At 41.8% G+C, this 16,138-nt stretch overlaps 1 protein-coding gene and 1 long non-coding RNA gene across 10 annotated transcripts in view; one reads left to right on the top strand and one right to left on the bottom strand.

The window, feature by feature from the left end:
• LOC144329323 (uncharacterized) overlaps positions 1–16,138 on the bottom strand; it is a 349,880-nt gene that overhangs the window by 49,066 nt on the left and 284,676 nt on the right. The gene's annotated exons all lie outside the window — the stretch shown is intronic.
• Positions 1–16,138, top strand: part of HYCC1 (hyccin PI4KA lipid kinase complex subunit 1) — a 40,570-nt gene that overhangs the window by 3,769 nt on the left and 20,663 nt on the right. For 5 of the 9 annotated variants that reach the window (XR_003709238.2, XM_028751455.2, XM_028751459.2 and 2 more), the window contains exon 1: positions 7,597–7,735. The exons of 1 other annotated variant lie outside the window; for it this stretch is intronic. The gene's annotated coding sequence lies outside the window, so the exon portion shown is untranslated. Of the gene's footprint in view, positions 1–7,591; positions 7,736–7,873; positions 7,982–8,338; positions 9,002–16,138 lie in introns of those variants that run through there. 3 more of the 9 variants (XM_028751457.2, XM_028751456.2, XM_028751458.2) reach the window with 3 other exon arrangements.

The raw sequence follows: 16,138 nt of genomic DNA, 5'->3' as shown, positions 1-16,138 counted from the left end.
GGCCAAGGCTGTGTACCAGATATGTACACCACACATTTAAAGCACATTTTCCCTCAAGGATTCCAGGAACTGTAGTTTTCCCCTCACAGAGCTACAATTCCCAGCATCCTTAACAAACTACAGTTCCCATGATTCTTTAGGGGAAGTCATGAATGGCATTCAGTTGCCTTTACTTGGAGTAAATCCTTTGAAATTAGTGGACCTAATTTAGTGGTGTTAACTGATTTCAGCAGGTCTACTTTGAGTAAAAAAAAAAAGTTGAAAACCTCCTCGTGTGTTTTAACTGTATGGTGTGTATGCAGCCTATGTCTCTGACTGACTCCAAAGCACTTGCTGTTTGGGTTCATGCCCTGCTTGCAGATTTTCCCTAGCTCTCTCTTAAGTTTTTGAGTTCATCTAATCACTGAGGGATCGCCATTACGCTTTGACATGTTGAATTTTTGGCTTTGCCCTGCTGGTTCTTGGATCCTTGTGTTTTCTTTTTGTTGATTTTCAGATTGTTTATTTGAATTCTGTTCTTTTTTTACATATTTTTGTTCAAAGGTCATTGAAGTTCCTTGATAACTCTCAAGTGGCTATCACCTGGAACTAGTGATCTGTTAATTTTTAATTTGTCAGTAATATCCAGAGAATAACTTCACTTTAATTTCCTGTCTAAACTCTCAACTTGTGGATGGCAAATAATGGTGGTAGATTTCTTGGGTTGTGAGAAGGGACTGGAAGGTCTTCCCACTGAGTCTAGTTTTGCTGGATCCAAATTTGCAGCTCAATAACACAGGAAGAGGAACAGTTTGAAGATGAAAGTGAAATTTAAAAGTGTGTGTGTGTGTGTGTGTGTGTGTGTGTGTGTGTGTGAATGATAGCAGGGGTGTAGCTACCAACTGTTTTACTTAAACAAATAATTAGCAAATTGTTTATCACATTGGGCCTTACTGCTATATAATTTTTTAAAAGGTAATTACAGTATTGGTACTATACTACGGAAGTTTTAATTGACAGAAAATCAAAACAGTTTGTAATAAATGTTGCAAAAACTACACAAACAGCTCCATCTTGATTCTCCAAACCTGCTCCTAGCAGAGCAGGCTGCAGAATGCCTTAAAACATATCTTTTAACGTTTCTCCGATGAAATACAGGGACGTCCTAAGGAAAAGCAGGACATACCAGGATCAAATCAGAAACCGGGATGGCTTCTGTAAATCAGGGGTGTCCCTGGAAAATAGGGACACTTGGAGGGTCTGCCAGGGGTGCCAGCCACAAAATGGCTGCCATGGGGGCATGGCATAACAGAAAATGGCTGCCATGTTTAAAAGCACAGAAAGAGACACAACCACAAAATGGCATGGGCATGCCTATTATATTCACCTATCCTCTGTTTGGAAGGTAGGGTGGGTGTTGAATAAAATGTGACTGTGTTTAAGGGATCATTGTTCAACACAGGAAAAGCCAGGAATTGAAGAGGAAAAGCCATCTCCTGTCCATTGCAGGTTTTTGGAGATATCTGCTGAGCATGATAGGAGGTACCAGTGGGTGTACTGGTGCCTAGCACTTCATTTCTTAATCACCCCAGACCATAGCTGTCAACTTTCAGATTTGAAAATAAGGGATTAGCAGCCTTGAAAATAAGGGATCAGCAGCCTCACCTGTCCTGGGGACAGTCTATGGGATATCTAACAATCCGGGATAGCAGCGGGAAACAGCACTGGAATAAGGGAATTTCCCACCAAAAAAGGGAAGGTTGACAGCTATGCCCCAGACTCCCATCCTGGGGTGAGGGCTTCAGGGGAACCAGAGAACATTATTAGAAATTTATGTGGTGGTTCGACACTGAGTAAAGAGTGCTTGAAAGGGGTCCATCATGGACCTGGTTGAGGCACCACCAACTGCCTGAGGGCATTAACAGCATCTTGGAGAGGGATCTTAAATTAGGGAAATAGTGCAAGAGGAAAGGATAAATGTGATTTTTATTCTTTGGTTTGTTTTGCGTATAGCAGTACTGTACAGTATAGTCTGAGCCAGATTTTTCTGTTGCTTAGAAGGTAGTTCATCAGCAGTACTTGAAAATTGATGGCGTTCTCTTTGCACGACAAAGAAAAGAGGGAGCAGAGAAATCTGCTAGATGTGTTCCAAAATTATCTCTTTCCCAGTGTTCTTTCATTAAATATAACTCTGTACTTCTTGACCCTGGCTGGCTTCTGAAATTATTCACTATGAAGGTCTGGTTCTTTTTGCCATGGAAAAGCACTGAAGTTTTTTGTATCCTGTGTTGAAAAGCCCCAGCTGTTATGGCTGGAAAATTAAATAAGCAAGAGCAAGGCTATATTACATCATTATCTAGTAGTGCATACACTAAAACTAAACTGTTGCATTAAAACCTTTATTGCCAAATAAAAACATTAGTTAAGCAGAAGTTTATGAAAGTTTGCACCTTTAGATACTGTACTGAAATTCTGTGGAGGCTGTTGTAAGATGATAAACTGCTGTATAGATAAGGAGAGGTGAGTAATGAATGTTTAAAAAATAAACTACAGAAAACTGGCAGTAGAAATGTGTATGGTTTCTTTTTTGCAAAAAATGCACATTACATGTATTCTATGGAAAATGAATAATTCCCCTTAATCTCTCTCTCTTTCTCTCTCTCTCTCTGTGTGTGTGTGTGTGTGTGTGAGAGAGAGAGAGAGAGAGAGAGAGAGAGAGAGAGGGAGGGAAATGAGTTCCAACAAGGAGACACCCAGGTCAGGAGAAAAGTTACAGGCAAGTTGCAACTTTTCTGCTCCTGTGTCATATATTAAATTGAACCAGTAATGACTCATCCAATCCTTGCTAATCCTCCCTACTGCAAGATAGGTGCATGTAGAAAATTAATGAATAATCTTTTAAATCTTTAGGGCATTTTTGTGTAAGATCAGTTATATAAAAACTCTTTTGGGTTAATATACCCTTGGTTATAATATATGACAAGTTTTAAAAAGTTCATATTGTACCAAAAGATTTAAATTAAAAATTGACTTTATTTTTTTTAAAGGCCACCCACCTTTCAGGGGGTTTTTTTGTATGAAAAACCAAAATCACTATCATTATGTGTTAAAGAAATCCATGATGGGAGATGCCAGATGGTTCTTCTTGATGATTGATTTAGTAAGCCTATAATCATCTATTTTTTCCCCATTTTGAAAGATCCTAAGAAGAGATTTCATACATACAACTGTCAGCTGGTAGGGGGAGGGTCCCTGAGTGGCCAAAACCAGGCATACAAAAAGATCAAAGGAAGGATGATTAATCACATGACTTTCCTGTTAATTTTTTTTAAGTAAACATTCAAAAGTCTGGCACAGTTTCCATTGCTAAGAACAAGATGATCCTAAGAGTGTTCAGCAATAAACACCATTGCTACTGAACAATTATATGCTTTCAATTCAATTTTTAAGTACTCTTACAGCCATGTTCTACATATTGTTACAGCTCTGGGGTTACAGAGTTTGGGGGTGCAAAGGCACTCATAAGTGCTAGAATTAATGAATGGTATAATTTAGATAATATTTGCAGTATTGAAGGGAAGATACCAGGGCCTCACCTGGGATGGAAGTTGTTAAGAAGGACAAAGGGTACTGGAAGCAAGCTATTAATTAGCACATCATGATTTGCATATTATGTTTGTGCTTGTAGCTGAAATCTTACATGAGCTTGAAATCCCTTTCCAGTTCCTCTGCAACTTATTTTCTTAATACCTTGTGAGGTCAAGTGGTTCTCTTCTGTCCATTTACCATTGGTCTGGTCCCAAACCTGGAATAAGAATTAGTACTGCCAACTGAACTTCCTCCTCTTGCTTTCTCTTAAGGCACTTTGCATATATTATGGGAGCCAAATGCCTGTCCAATTACTGGCTTCCTGACATGTGCATGTTAGTTGCTGTTTATTTTATTGCATTTATATCTTACCTTTCTTCCAAGGAACTCAAGGAAGCATAGAGTGGAAACTGTTGGCTCTTAAAATCAAAAAGTTGGCAGAACACCTTTTAAAGTGATCCCAAATGAGAACGAAAAGGAACACAACTTTGGCAAGGGAAGGCAAGCAGACAATAAGGAATTCAAAAAAGGGCTCAGAGAACATATGGATGAAAACATTACGACCAACAATAACAATCCTTTAAATATATTACAGTGGTACCTCGGGTTACATACGCTTCAGGTTACAGACTCCGCTAACCCAGAAATAGTACCTCGGGTTAAGAACTTTGCTTCAGGATGAGAACAGAAATGGTGCTCCGGCGTCGCGGCAGCAGCAGGAGGCCCCATTAGCTAAAGTGGTGCTTCAGGTTAAGATCAGTTTCAGGTTAAGAACGGTTCTCCGGAACGAATTAAATACTTAACCCGAGGTACCACTGTATTAGTAGGAGCCCAGCAGCAGAGGCAGTTGGATGGCAGTAGAATTAAAAGTGTGCTAAAGGAAGAAAAGGAGATTGCAGAGAAATGGAATTAATTGCATTTGTTTTCATTGTGGAAAACAGGGCAGAAGCCTGTGCCTGAACTGATGCACCTGGAAGGAAATCTGAAAGACTTAGGCAAATAGTGGTGATGAGAGATGCCTTATTGATAACTCAAAACTAACAATTCACCAGTTCTAGATGGTATCTACCCAACAGTTCTTAAATAACGCAGATGTAAAATTTTTGATCTTCTAACCAATATATGGGGACGCGGATAGTGCTGTGGGTAAAACCTCAGTGCCTGGGGCTTGCCGATCTCATGGTCGGCGGTTCGAATCCCCGCGGCGGGGTGAGCTCCCGTCTTTCGGTCCCAGCTCCTGCCCACCTAGCAGTTCGAAAGCACCCTTAAGTGCAAGTAGATAAATAGGTGCCGCTTTATAGCGGGAAGGTAAACGGTGTTTCCGTGTGCTGCGCTGGTGCAGGCTCGCCAGAGCAGCTTCGTCACGCTGGCCACGTGACCCGGAAGTGTCTCTGGACAGCGCTGGCCCCCAGCCTCTTAAGTGAGATGGGCGCACAACCCTAAAGTCGGACACGACTGGCCCGTACGGGCAAGGGTACCTTTACCTTTTTAACCAAGATATATATAACTTGTTCCTGAGATTGACATCCATACTTGAATATTAGAAAGTGGTCAATGTAACACAAATTCTTCAAGAGAGATCTGGGAGAGGGGTGGGAATTCAGGAAATCACAGGCTACTTACATTAACAAGTGTTCTGGGGAAACTGGTTGGAACCATGATTAAATATATAAATTGCCAAGCATAAAGAAGAACAAGTATTGCCGAAAAACAGTGGAACGTCCTGTGTTCATGTCCTTGTGGGCTTTCAGTAGGGATCTGGTTTGCCTCCATGATAACAGGAGGACTAGACAGGCTGACCCAATAGGGTTCTTCTTAGGTTCTTATGCATATGATAATCCCCTCTCCAGTTTGTCCTCACACAAACCCTTTGGGTTAGGGTAAGGCTGAGGGATGGTGACAGGCACAAGGTGCAAGCTTGATGGCTGAGTGTGAATTTGAACCTGGGTTTCTGCAGCCCTGGTGCGGCATTGTAACTACTGCATGACTTGTGTGTCTTCTTGGAGGTTTGCCTTGATCCGTCATTGCCACTGAAGGTCCTGTTGGCTTTGGTGGCTAGGAACATCTTCTACCAGCTACCGGTTGATCAGCTACAGCTGTTCCTGGGCAGGGATTAATGAGACAGTTCGATTACTATGAATATTATGGCAAAGAGAGTCCAGGAGCCACAACTTGTGCAGAATGCAGCTACTCTGTCACTGAGTGGATTCGATTATCAAGACGGTAACAGTCCTGAAAGTGCTGCATTGGCTGCCAGTGTTCCACTAGGTGTTTGTGATGGCTTATAAAGCTAGAAATAGATTGCATCTATAGATACTTAGAGACCTTCTTCCATACCAACCAGCCTCTTGAGTTAAGATAATGAGGAAGGCTTGTTAGTGACTCCATATGGGAATGGCATCTGTTGTGCAGTAACCAGTGAAAGGGTCTTCTCTGCCATGGTACCCCAATTGTAGAATACCACCCTATTCCAACTGGTTTGACATCTACACTGCTGGGCTTCCCCCAGCAGCCTGAAACCTAACTCTTAACCCAGGCACTCTGTATTTGGTTTTCTGTGGATTTGTTATTTGCTATCCTAGTTTCTGTAATTTCTGCCCTGTGTGCATTTGTATTGTGGCAACACACACACACACACACACACACACACACGGGTGTGTGTTTCATTGTACCCCACCCCGAGATATTTGGGGAGAAGGGTGTGTTAGAAACACAAATGGATTGCTTGTAATTGACCAGTAAGGGTCAATTTAAGAAATCTCTGATCAGTCTCTTTCCTTCAATGATTTGTCTTCAGATTTTTCCTAGAGAGTTGCTGCCATGGTTAAAATGGCATGCAGTGTATTCCGAGTCTTCTTGAACCTTAACAGTTTCAGATGTTGAGCAAGTCATATGTGCTAGATACCCACATGCCATCAAGCTGAAATGGAATGAGCGAGCAATACAGCTTTTGTTATCAAAGTGCCAACAACCCTAAATCTGCATGCAGTTATAAAACAATTGTATGAGGATGGTATGTGCAGTCCATAACTAGATGTGATCGTGCTGAGCTCTTGCATTTCAGAAGTGAAAGAACAAGCCTTTGAGAAATATAATTTACATTGGGAAAGGCTAGGGGATTGCCTTTCCCACACATTTCAGACAACATGTCTTCACAGAATCATAGAATTGTAGAGATGGAAGGGACCATGAAGGCCATCTACTCTGCTCTCCTGCATTGCAGGAATCGTTTGACCAAATGTGGAGCTCAAACCCACAACCCTGAGATTAAGAGTCTACAGGCATGCCTGTATCTTTGGGGTGACACTGCGTCTTTACCAAATAGCTGTATGTTGAAATCTGAAATTGTATTTACCCCTTTTGCTACCTGTTTGGGAAAGTGTGCTGTAGTGATCACTGGGGTTGAAAGCTCATTTCTTTGCCCATCGAATGGTGGCTGGGCTGGCAAATTGCTCTCTCTGAGAGGTAAACTACATGTCGTGGAGTTAGGCGGTGCCGAATTTGTATAAAGTGGGGGCATTGTTTCTGTGGCTGGGTCCCTGGAATTATCCGATGTATTCCAGTAATCCGAACTGAGCCTCATTAGTCTGTGAAACGTGGGGCTGCGGACAGGGGATGGATGAGATTCGTCACTTGCATAGGCGTCCCGACCGGCGGGCACAAAGCAGCAGGCGATCGAAAGGACGGAGACCTTCACCTCCTCTGACCTCCGAGGAACTCGATTGTAGTCTTTATTGTCAATCAGTCGATGACGGCACCAACGAAATCCCGCCCCTCGAGCTTTATCTCGGACCGCGCGCCTGTCATCTCACACCTCAGCTCTCTTCGGCGCGGAGTTGCGCCACCCCTTTGGGAAAGGAATAAAAAGGCGGGACTTGTTGCATTCCCCGCCCTCCCGGAGAGCGTCTATTGGCGTCGTAGATGGCTGCGGCGTCGCGATTGGTTTTGCTTGTCGAGCCACTCAGCAATCGGATTCGCTGGGCGGTGCGGGCATCTGCCGTGCTCCGTGCCCCCCTCCGCGTCGAGGCAGCCAGCTAGTCAGTCTTTCTTTCTCCTTCCTGCACTTTTGATGGTCCTCCTAAGCGAGTAGCGTTTTGAGCGGCGAAGCGGGGCATCGCTCCCGCGAGGGGTGAGCGGCGTCGGAGAGGCGCTGGAGGGTGGACGACGGGTGAGCCTGGGCAGCGGGCGCTCGCTTGCGCTGAGGGAACTTTTGGTTTCCCTTCTTTCTGTCCTTCCTTTCTTCCCTCGTCCCCCGCCCCCGCCGCGAAAAGAGGAAAGAAAAGAATTTGAACGTCGACTGGTTCTTTTTCCGTTGGAAAAGGAGCGTTGGAACGGTTGGCAGGAGCGGGCAGTTCAGTTAACGGCTCGTCGGCATGGAGTGCGGGGGGCTTCCTTTCTCCTCGCGAGGTCGCAGGTTTGAACCACTCCCCCCTCCTTCTCGAGGCAGACCCCCGCCCGCCCGCCCTCTTCGTCTCCTCTCCTTCCCCCTTTCTGTTTTTGGGAAAGGCAGGCAGGGGCGCGAGGGAGCTGGCCGCCGCCCTCTGGTCTCGACCTGAGGGGACAACGGGGGAAGCGCCGGCAACGGAGTGGGCGGCAGCGGCGGGTCGCTGTGAGAAACGAGGGGGAGGCCGCTTGGCATCTGGCGCCCCTCGATCTTGCTTGGGACTGTGGGAGGCGACGGGTATCCGTCCCGTGGCGGGGCGCGACGCCCGCTGGCTGCGGTCAGGGGGTGGGGGTCGGCTGGGGATAGTTGGCTCTTCGCGCCTCCAGGGCTGTCCTCGGAGCTCTGCCTGCAATCCGCTCCTTTAATGACTCGAGAGGGAGCCCTATTAATATCAACGGGGCTGATCTCCGCGTAAACAAGCCGAGGATGGCGGGGCATGCCAGGGTCAACGTGCAGCTCCGCCGCCGCCGCCGCCGCCTCCTTTTGCCCTGCACATTCCAGAGGGTGTTAGCTGTGCTCGGGCGAGAACAAAAAGGATTCTCGTGGCGCCTTGGAAGGCTGCCGGATAAAGTGGGGCTTTAGACCACGAGCACTTTGCACCGAAACACACCCTTTAAGGTGCCAGCCACAATACAGTACTCTTTTGTTGCTGTTGTTGCTGCTGCTGCTGTCTTTTTTTGGCCGTTTCCACGCAGAGGCAACTAGGGGGGAAAAACCAGTGTCTTCAGAACTTCCAGAGAGAGTGGCTGAGTTAGTCTGTTGCAGCAAAAAACAATAACCCCAAACCCGACAGTCTTGTGGCACTTTGAAGACGGGCACATTTATTGTAGAATAAGCTTTTGCGGAAGAGAGCCCACTTCCTCTATTGCTTGAAGGGTTATCCTTAGCTGGCATATCTAAATGGGGTTGCAGAAGAAGAAGGGTGTGATCATCGAGGTAGTTTTACAGTGCTTTGCCCTCACAGAATCCATGCAGCCCCAAAGTAATGAGGTGGGTGTAGATTTGGTTGATGGTATCTTTGGTTATTAAGGAAAAAAATGAAAGAGTTTTAGTATATAGGCAGTGAAAGCTAGCTGGCACTGAGGACATCTTCATTCGAAAGTTAAATTGTCTGCAACTTGCTGTTTTGCCAAGGAGGCCTAACAAAAACTGTGGAAATAACCACAAGGGTACTTTTCAAAGGCCAGTTATTAATAAAGTGGATAACTGTATATGCATGCTGTAGAAATACGTTCTATCTACCTTGTAATGGGACAGCATTCAGTAACAGTAAGACACAAGTTGCACTGCTGCCATACCATCTATTTCATCACCATTAACAGACATTCTTGCTCTGACTGTCCCTATAGTTTTCACTAATATATTTGCTTTCATCTTATTTTGCTTTTAGGGGTCACTGCCATGCATCTCAAAATCTTGCTATAAAAAGGAAAGTGTTTCTTTCCTGTCAGAACTTGACTTCTCAAATACTATTGGAAATTGTGCTCAAGAACTCTTATTTTTATTTAAGTACTTAAAACTTTACATGCTTTTTGAAGATCATAACTTAAAATCTGATGTTGCTGTCTTCTGATTAGATAGGCTACCTTCCTGTAATCCTTTTATTACATTTAAATCTGCTTAAGTCTGTTGTGATTGAAGGTAGCTGCGGAGTTGAGATCATTTGTCTCAGTAGATTTTTTTTCAATCTGCTTAACAGGTTCAGGCACATATTTAGTGTTGCAATTTTTAAACCTCTAACACAAACCTTTAAACCTCTGGTGCAGAAATTAGTGTGTTTTTGTGTCTCCTTGTGCAATCTTGAAAATATGAATGCTTGCCCTGTGAATGCATTGTAGGGAATTTACACATCAAAAATGCAAATTGTTAATGCAGGCATGGGGATTTCTGCATTAAAATTTATATTGACTATGCAGATGAAATATATTCTGACACTCATTAAAAGGGTAGAGTGGACAGACAGAATATAGTTATTTTAATGGCTGCTTGTTTTGGCACCCAAACTGCATATTCACTTGACATGCAGTCCAGACACACACAGAAAATGAAACAGCATTTATGGAGTACATTTCATTGAAGTAGATTTCACTATGATGTTGGCTATTTGCCTAATAGTAACTGATCATGGTAGCCATCTTATATACAAGGGGTTACTATAAATGGACACTTTGAAATTATTATTTTTTTCAAAGCCAGTGCAGTATTCCTTACAGAGAATAAGCTTATATAGAATAAGCTTGACTATATTTTACAGTTACATGGGTAGCTCCTGCTTATCTGTTGCCTCTGGTACATATATTCCCACTGTGCAGTGGAGGAATTACTAATTACATTTTCATTCCACCTTTTTTCCAAAGAGCTTGGAAGTGATGTGCATCAGGGATTGCCAGCATGGTGCCCACGGGCACCAATATGCATATCCATCAGTGCCCCCCAGTATACATAGTTCTCCCTCTCCCATTTTGTCCACCATATTCAGTGGGAGAGAATTATTTCTTGAAGCTTTGTACATGAGCCATCGTTTAAAGCTGGGTCTCCCTGTCCTTACCATGGCACCCACATTATTGTACCATGCAATTTAAAAATAATAATAAACAACACTTGAGAGAATGCCCTCATAGTCTTTGGGAATGGAATGCCTTTACAGTCCTCATAGTAACCAAGTATGTTTCTAAAGATCATGGCACAATGTAAGGTAGGTCATATGAGACACCCCAGGGAATAAATATCCCCCAATCCTGATGTAATTACCATATTTGAATACTAAAATTAAAACCATTTTTTTAGTGGCAAAAGGACCTATAGAGTCTCCGATTGCCACCAGCTGCAAAGTCAAAAGCACCAAAACTACTCTAGAATCAAAATATTGTATAGATGCATCTACAAATGTGCCCATAGTATCACTGGAAACTCGAACACCACCACTCATCATCACATAATTGCACAGACGTAATGCCCAACATTAGTAGCACCCACCAGCATAGGGTACTTGTTGTACAAATGCTATTATAATTGTTCCTTGCCAAGTCCACTTGGTCCCATGCACAGCGCACAAACATACTGTCTGGAAGTGTCCAGATTGCCTCCCTTGTCAGAAGCCACCATGGTTTAATGGGCAGGTGGGCAGCAACTGACCTTTGTAGTTACCAAGTCCTAGAAATTTAATAGATAATAATAACAACTGACATTTGTAATCATCAAGCTTTCTAAGTCATTCGCTCAAATGGGTTGAAATTGTCAAATGGAGCCAGCAACAGGAAAGGGTTGCAGCAGCTATAAACAACACCTTTGCCATGGAAAAAGCCACAGCCAGAGAGAAGGAAGGAGCTCCTAACTGCAAGAGATAGCTAGATATGTAGGTTGAGAGCAATGCATATGAAAAATCATTTGGAGTGTATTCAGTTGGAAGGAATAGTATTTTATTAGCTAAATGGTTTTTAAAAACTTTTTTCCTGACTGTATGGCTTGGCAGGGAAAAGTGTGAGAAGAAATTCATAGGCTTCTGTATTGTGTGTGGCACACTTTCACTTGCTTTCTAGAACTGTGGCCCTATGGGTTTGTTTGTACTAAAAGAAATTATTTTCTGTATACAGTACTTATTTGAAAGTAATCCCATGAAACCCAGTAGGGTTTAGTTCTGAGTAGACTTGCATAGGACTAGAAATTCTGTCTCTGGCTCCACCCACCACTATCTCCACCAACAGATTTTCCTAAGGGAATGTTGCTTTTAACAGAAAAGAATTGCCCACACCTGTGAAACACTATCAAGGGCTGGTGCTAGACAAGAATCCCTAGGGAGCTTAGCATCCCTTTTAAAATTTATGTTCCCCTACCAGTGTGTCCCTGTTCTACCTTCTCTTTTCCCTCTGTCTCTTGTCTGTCCCCAGCAGCCTCTTCCAGAGCAAGGATGTTGCTACTGGTTATTTTGATTCTTCTATAGTTGGTGTAGGATTTGAGAGTGATCCTATCTTTGCCCAATAGGCATAATGCAGTCCTGTAATCTCTTTATTCACTGTAGTATGTAAAGACAGTTCTTAATGCATCCCCAAAACCCATTAGTGTCCTATGTGTTTCACTGGAGTGTGTTTAAATAGTTTGTAATTTTTATTGCTGCAAACTTTATGATGCCACACAAGAGACCCAAGTTAAACAATATTTGTACAACTCTTGCAACTCTTACTATAGCTGATCTTGAAATAGCTACTGTCCTACTGTTTCTGTTCTCTGTTCTCCAGAGTTACCTTCCTACTGACACCAGCTCACGGAGGATGGGGCCTGCTATCATTTTACTGCTTGTAAAACTAACAGTTAAAGCAGTGGCTTTGGCTGTATTTATACAGATTATTTTGTTTGTTTTGAACACAGTTTTATTTCTTTTATTGGTACTGAAAGTTGACTCTTTAAAAGAAACATTTGACAATGGCGTATATAATATATGTGGTTTATCTTCCTTCTCTGTGTTTTTGTGGGTTAAAACAAAATAAAATTGCTTTCAGGAAGACTCACCAGGGAGGTTTAAATACCGCACAGGAGAACTTCGAAGGGTTGCTTTTGGAAAACAGACCGTAATGCTGCTGTAATTACTTTGCTTGGCTCTGCATTCATACCTTGGGTTGAAGTAGCTTCAGGTTGAGCGTTTTCGGGTTGTGCTCCGCGGTGATCCAGAAGTAACGGAGCGCGTTCCTTCCAGGTTTTGCCCCTTGTGCTCAAAATGACATCACACGCATGCGCCGAAGCAGCGAATCGTGACCCACGCTTCAGGATGCGAACGGGGTTCCGGAACGGATCCTGTTTGCATCCAGAGGTTCTACTGTATATTGCAGTCTTCAGTCATGCTTTGATCCTGCACTGAATTTTTATTCTTCATGAAAAGAACATACAGGTTTTGCTAATTCAGTATAGTCTTAAACACACAACCAGAATATTACATGCAAGTTTTTTGCTCTATATTTATTATCTTAAAGCTTTAATCGGCTGTTGTATTTAGAATTTTACATGCATGCCACAAATAATACTTTAGTTATCAGTGACATTTTTTTCTATGTAAGACTCAAAATGATGTCATTTTTGGCGTTTGTATTAAAGAATTTTATTATGCATAGATCTCATAATTACTATTGGGAAGAACAGAATTAAAGGAACAAACTTTAAATATTATAATTAAATTAACACTAAAGTCAGTTGTCAAACATTTGCTCTGCTAGAAGTAATCTACATTCTGTTCAAAGCAGAAATGTAAATAAAACTATATAAACATTATAAAGCTGTGTAAGAACATTTAATCTCTGTAGTGCATTGCAGCACACTTTATTGATGTTTTAAATATTTAATGTGGACAAAAACAGATTTGACATACATGATTCTGGTACCATATATTTGTGAGCTTTTGCTTTCATGTGATATTGTATTCCTGGTGGCTCAGTTAAATGCTAGGGTTTGCTTTGCCAATTACATTTGCATAGTTGTTTCTCTTCTGCTTCTCTTAAGTATGTACTAGTAAGGTCTTGTACAAACATACGTATGCGTGAAGGTTTCCTCAATGATGCCAAACTGCACTGTGAGCCATGTGTATATATTAATGTAATGTTCACTGGTGTTGGTGTACTATCCATAACTCATTTTAAAATTGTGGACGAAGAGCAGATGTAATAACGATTTCCTTAAGTTCTTGCAATGCATTATAGCTTTCAAAAGCATGTGATGCATATTTTCATTGTTTTTCTGTAGGAGGCTAATGTTTAATACCCTATTTAAAATTAAAAGTTTCTTTAAAAGTGCCTATGTTGATGCATTTCTATTTGTGGAGGACTAGACCAATCCTATTTTCCCCTCCTGTAGCTGTTGAAGCTTAAGTTGGAGTGCATCCTGTGTGGTTGACCTGAGAGAAACTACTCTGCCCGATTACCTTTAAAAGCCAGAAGCAAGCTTGTTGCATTTTCTAGCTGGCATAGGGCTGTGTTGCAGAAACCTTGAGTATGGCACAAGCTGACTGCCCTGTCATTTCTCTCCACTTCTTTGCACGGCATTCCTGTGTTCTATATAAGTATTTCCCTCCTGTGTTGAAATAGAAGCACTGATAGCACTAGGACCAATCAGGGCCAGATTTAGGTTTGATGAGGCCCTAAGCTACTGAAGGTAATGGGGCCTATATGTCCAGTTGTCCTTTGTCAACAACAAATTGTCACTGTTTTTGTGTTGAATATATTCTGTATGGTAATTTATGGACCTACAGTAGTAGGTAACTAAGGCCATTTGCTCATAACAGAATATGTTATCAAAGCAATTAATTGTTGGACTGAAATACAATTAGAAATGTACATCCAGGTTGTTTTTTCCTTTACATTTTTTGGGGGCCCCCAAGAGAGTGTGGCCCTAAGCTATAGCTTGTTTAGCTTATACGTAAATCCAGCACTGGGACCAATCTGAGTGCATGGGAAAATGAGGTATTTGGCCTTATAAATCCTGAGCTCAGTTCTGTTCTGTAATTTCTTCATGACAAGTTTGTAAATGACTGACAAACATATGATGAATGTTATTGTCTTGCAAATGACCAAGTAGAGAGTATTTTCATTTTACTTTCAGGTTCACAAATGATGAAAGTTACAATCCGGTACACATGTATTTGGATGTAAACCCCATTTAACTCAGTAGGTCTTTTGAGTTGACATGTATAGGATTGCATTGGAGCACAGCTACATTTGGCCAAGTAGGTTACTAAGACTTTTTCTGGGTGAATAAGATGGTTCAATTTACTTCTAATATCTCTCATGGATAACTTGCCTTTCCTAAGCCATGTTCCTCACAAAATATAGTTCTGATCTTTGCCTAATTGTCTAATGGAGCTTCAGAGTCCATTAGGAATACAGATAGTTATAGTCATAAGTGAAAATTGAATCAATAGAAAAACCTTTCAAACTCAATGTATGAGGGGAAATAGGCTTGATAATTCTTGAAAATGTATGCTGTAAATTGTACAAAATGACAGGGTGCTGACCACACCCAACTTCTGCTTTTTTGTTCTTGAGTCAGCATTCTTAGGAGCTGTTTTATAAACAAGCCCTTTGTATGCCTCTGAAATGTGGTAGCATTTAGATTATAAGGCTATTTTGCAAGCATATGAAGCAGTTGGCTTTCATATGTTTTCTTTGACTGTCAGTCACTATTTTAATGACAATAAAATGATAATTCTTGTGCTCTGTGATGTGCATTGTTTGTGAGAGCACTGTAGAGTATTAAATCAGGGTGGAGTTGGAATAAGTTTTCTGAAACTGTTACATGTTTGCTCATAGTTCAAGAATGTATGTGGTAAGATTCAAATCTCTGAAAAATGTCTCTTCAGTTTTGTGTTGCACCCTTTGAAAATTATCAGTTTTTCCTTTTTATACTAGTCATATCGCTTTTCTTACAATATTCAACAGTTGGTGAGAATCTTTACATAATTTCATAGTAATATTTAATATGTAAAACAGTGCTTCAAGATGAAGGTAAAAAGCTTTTCTCCCCTGCAGTATTCACTTTCTTTATTACATTTAGCAAACTTCTAACCTAGTTAGGAGAATTATTGCCTATTTGCTGGCCAGTTTGAAACAGTAGAACTGTTTTGGGAACTAAGCAGAGGTTATATGTCTCTTTCTTTTCCTTAAACCCTCCTTTTTCCACTGTTCCACCTCATATTATCACCTATGTAGCCTTCTGTAAGACTGTTGGTGATTTAATCCTTCCAAGAATCATGGAAGACTGCAAGTGGTCTTAAATTATTCTTTCAAAATAAACTTTACTATAAAGATTCAAATGACTGAAACATTCACGCAGCGCTTAAACTATAGAACTTTCTGCTACAGGAGGCAGTGATGGCCACCAACTTAGATGGCTTTAAAAGAGTGTTGGACCAGTTCATGGAGAAAACCATCAATGGCTTCTAGCCATGATGGCTATGCTATGCCTCCACAGCTTGAGGCAGTAATGTTTCCAAATACCAGGTACTGAAGACTGCAGGAGGGAAGAATACTCTTGTGCTCAGACTCAGCTTGAAAGTTCCCCTTAGGCATCTGGTTGGCAAGTGTGAAAACAGGATGCTGGAGTAGATGGACTATTTGGAAATTATTTCCTAAGTGTATAAAGATGTCT

The sequence above is a fragment of the Podarcis muralis genome, chromosome 12 (genome assembly GCF_964188315.1).
Source record: "Podarcis muralis chromosome 12, rPodMur119.hap1.1, whole genome shotgun sequence".
In the NCBI taxonomy this organism is placed as follows: Eukaryota; Metazoa; Chordata; class Lepidosauria; order Squamata; family Lacertidae; genus Podarcis; species Podarcis muralis.
This window is presented reverse-complemented; position numbering and strand designations above follow the sequence as displayed.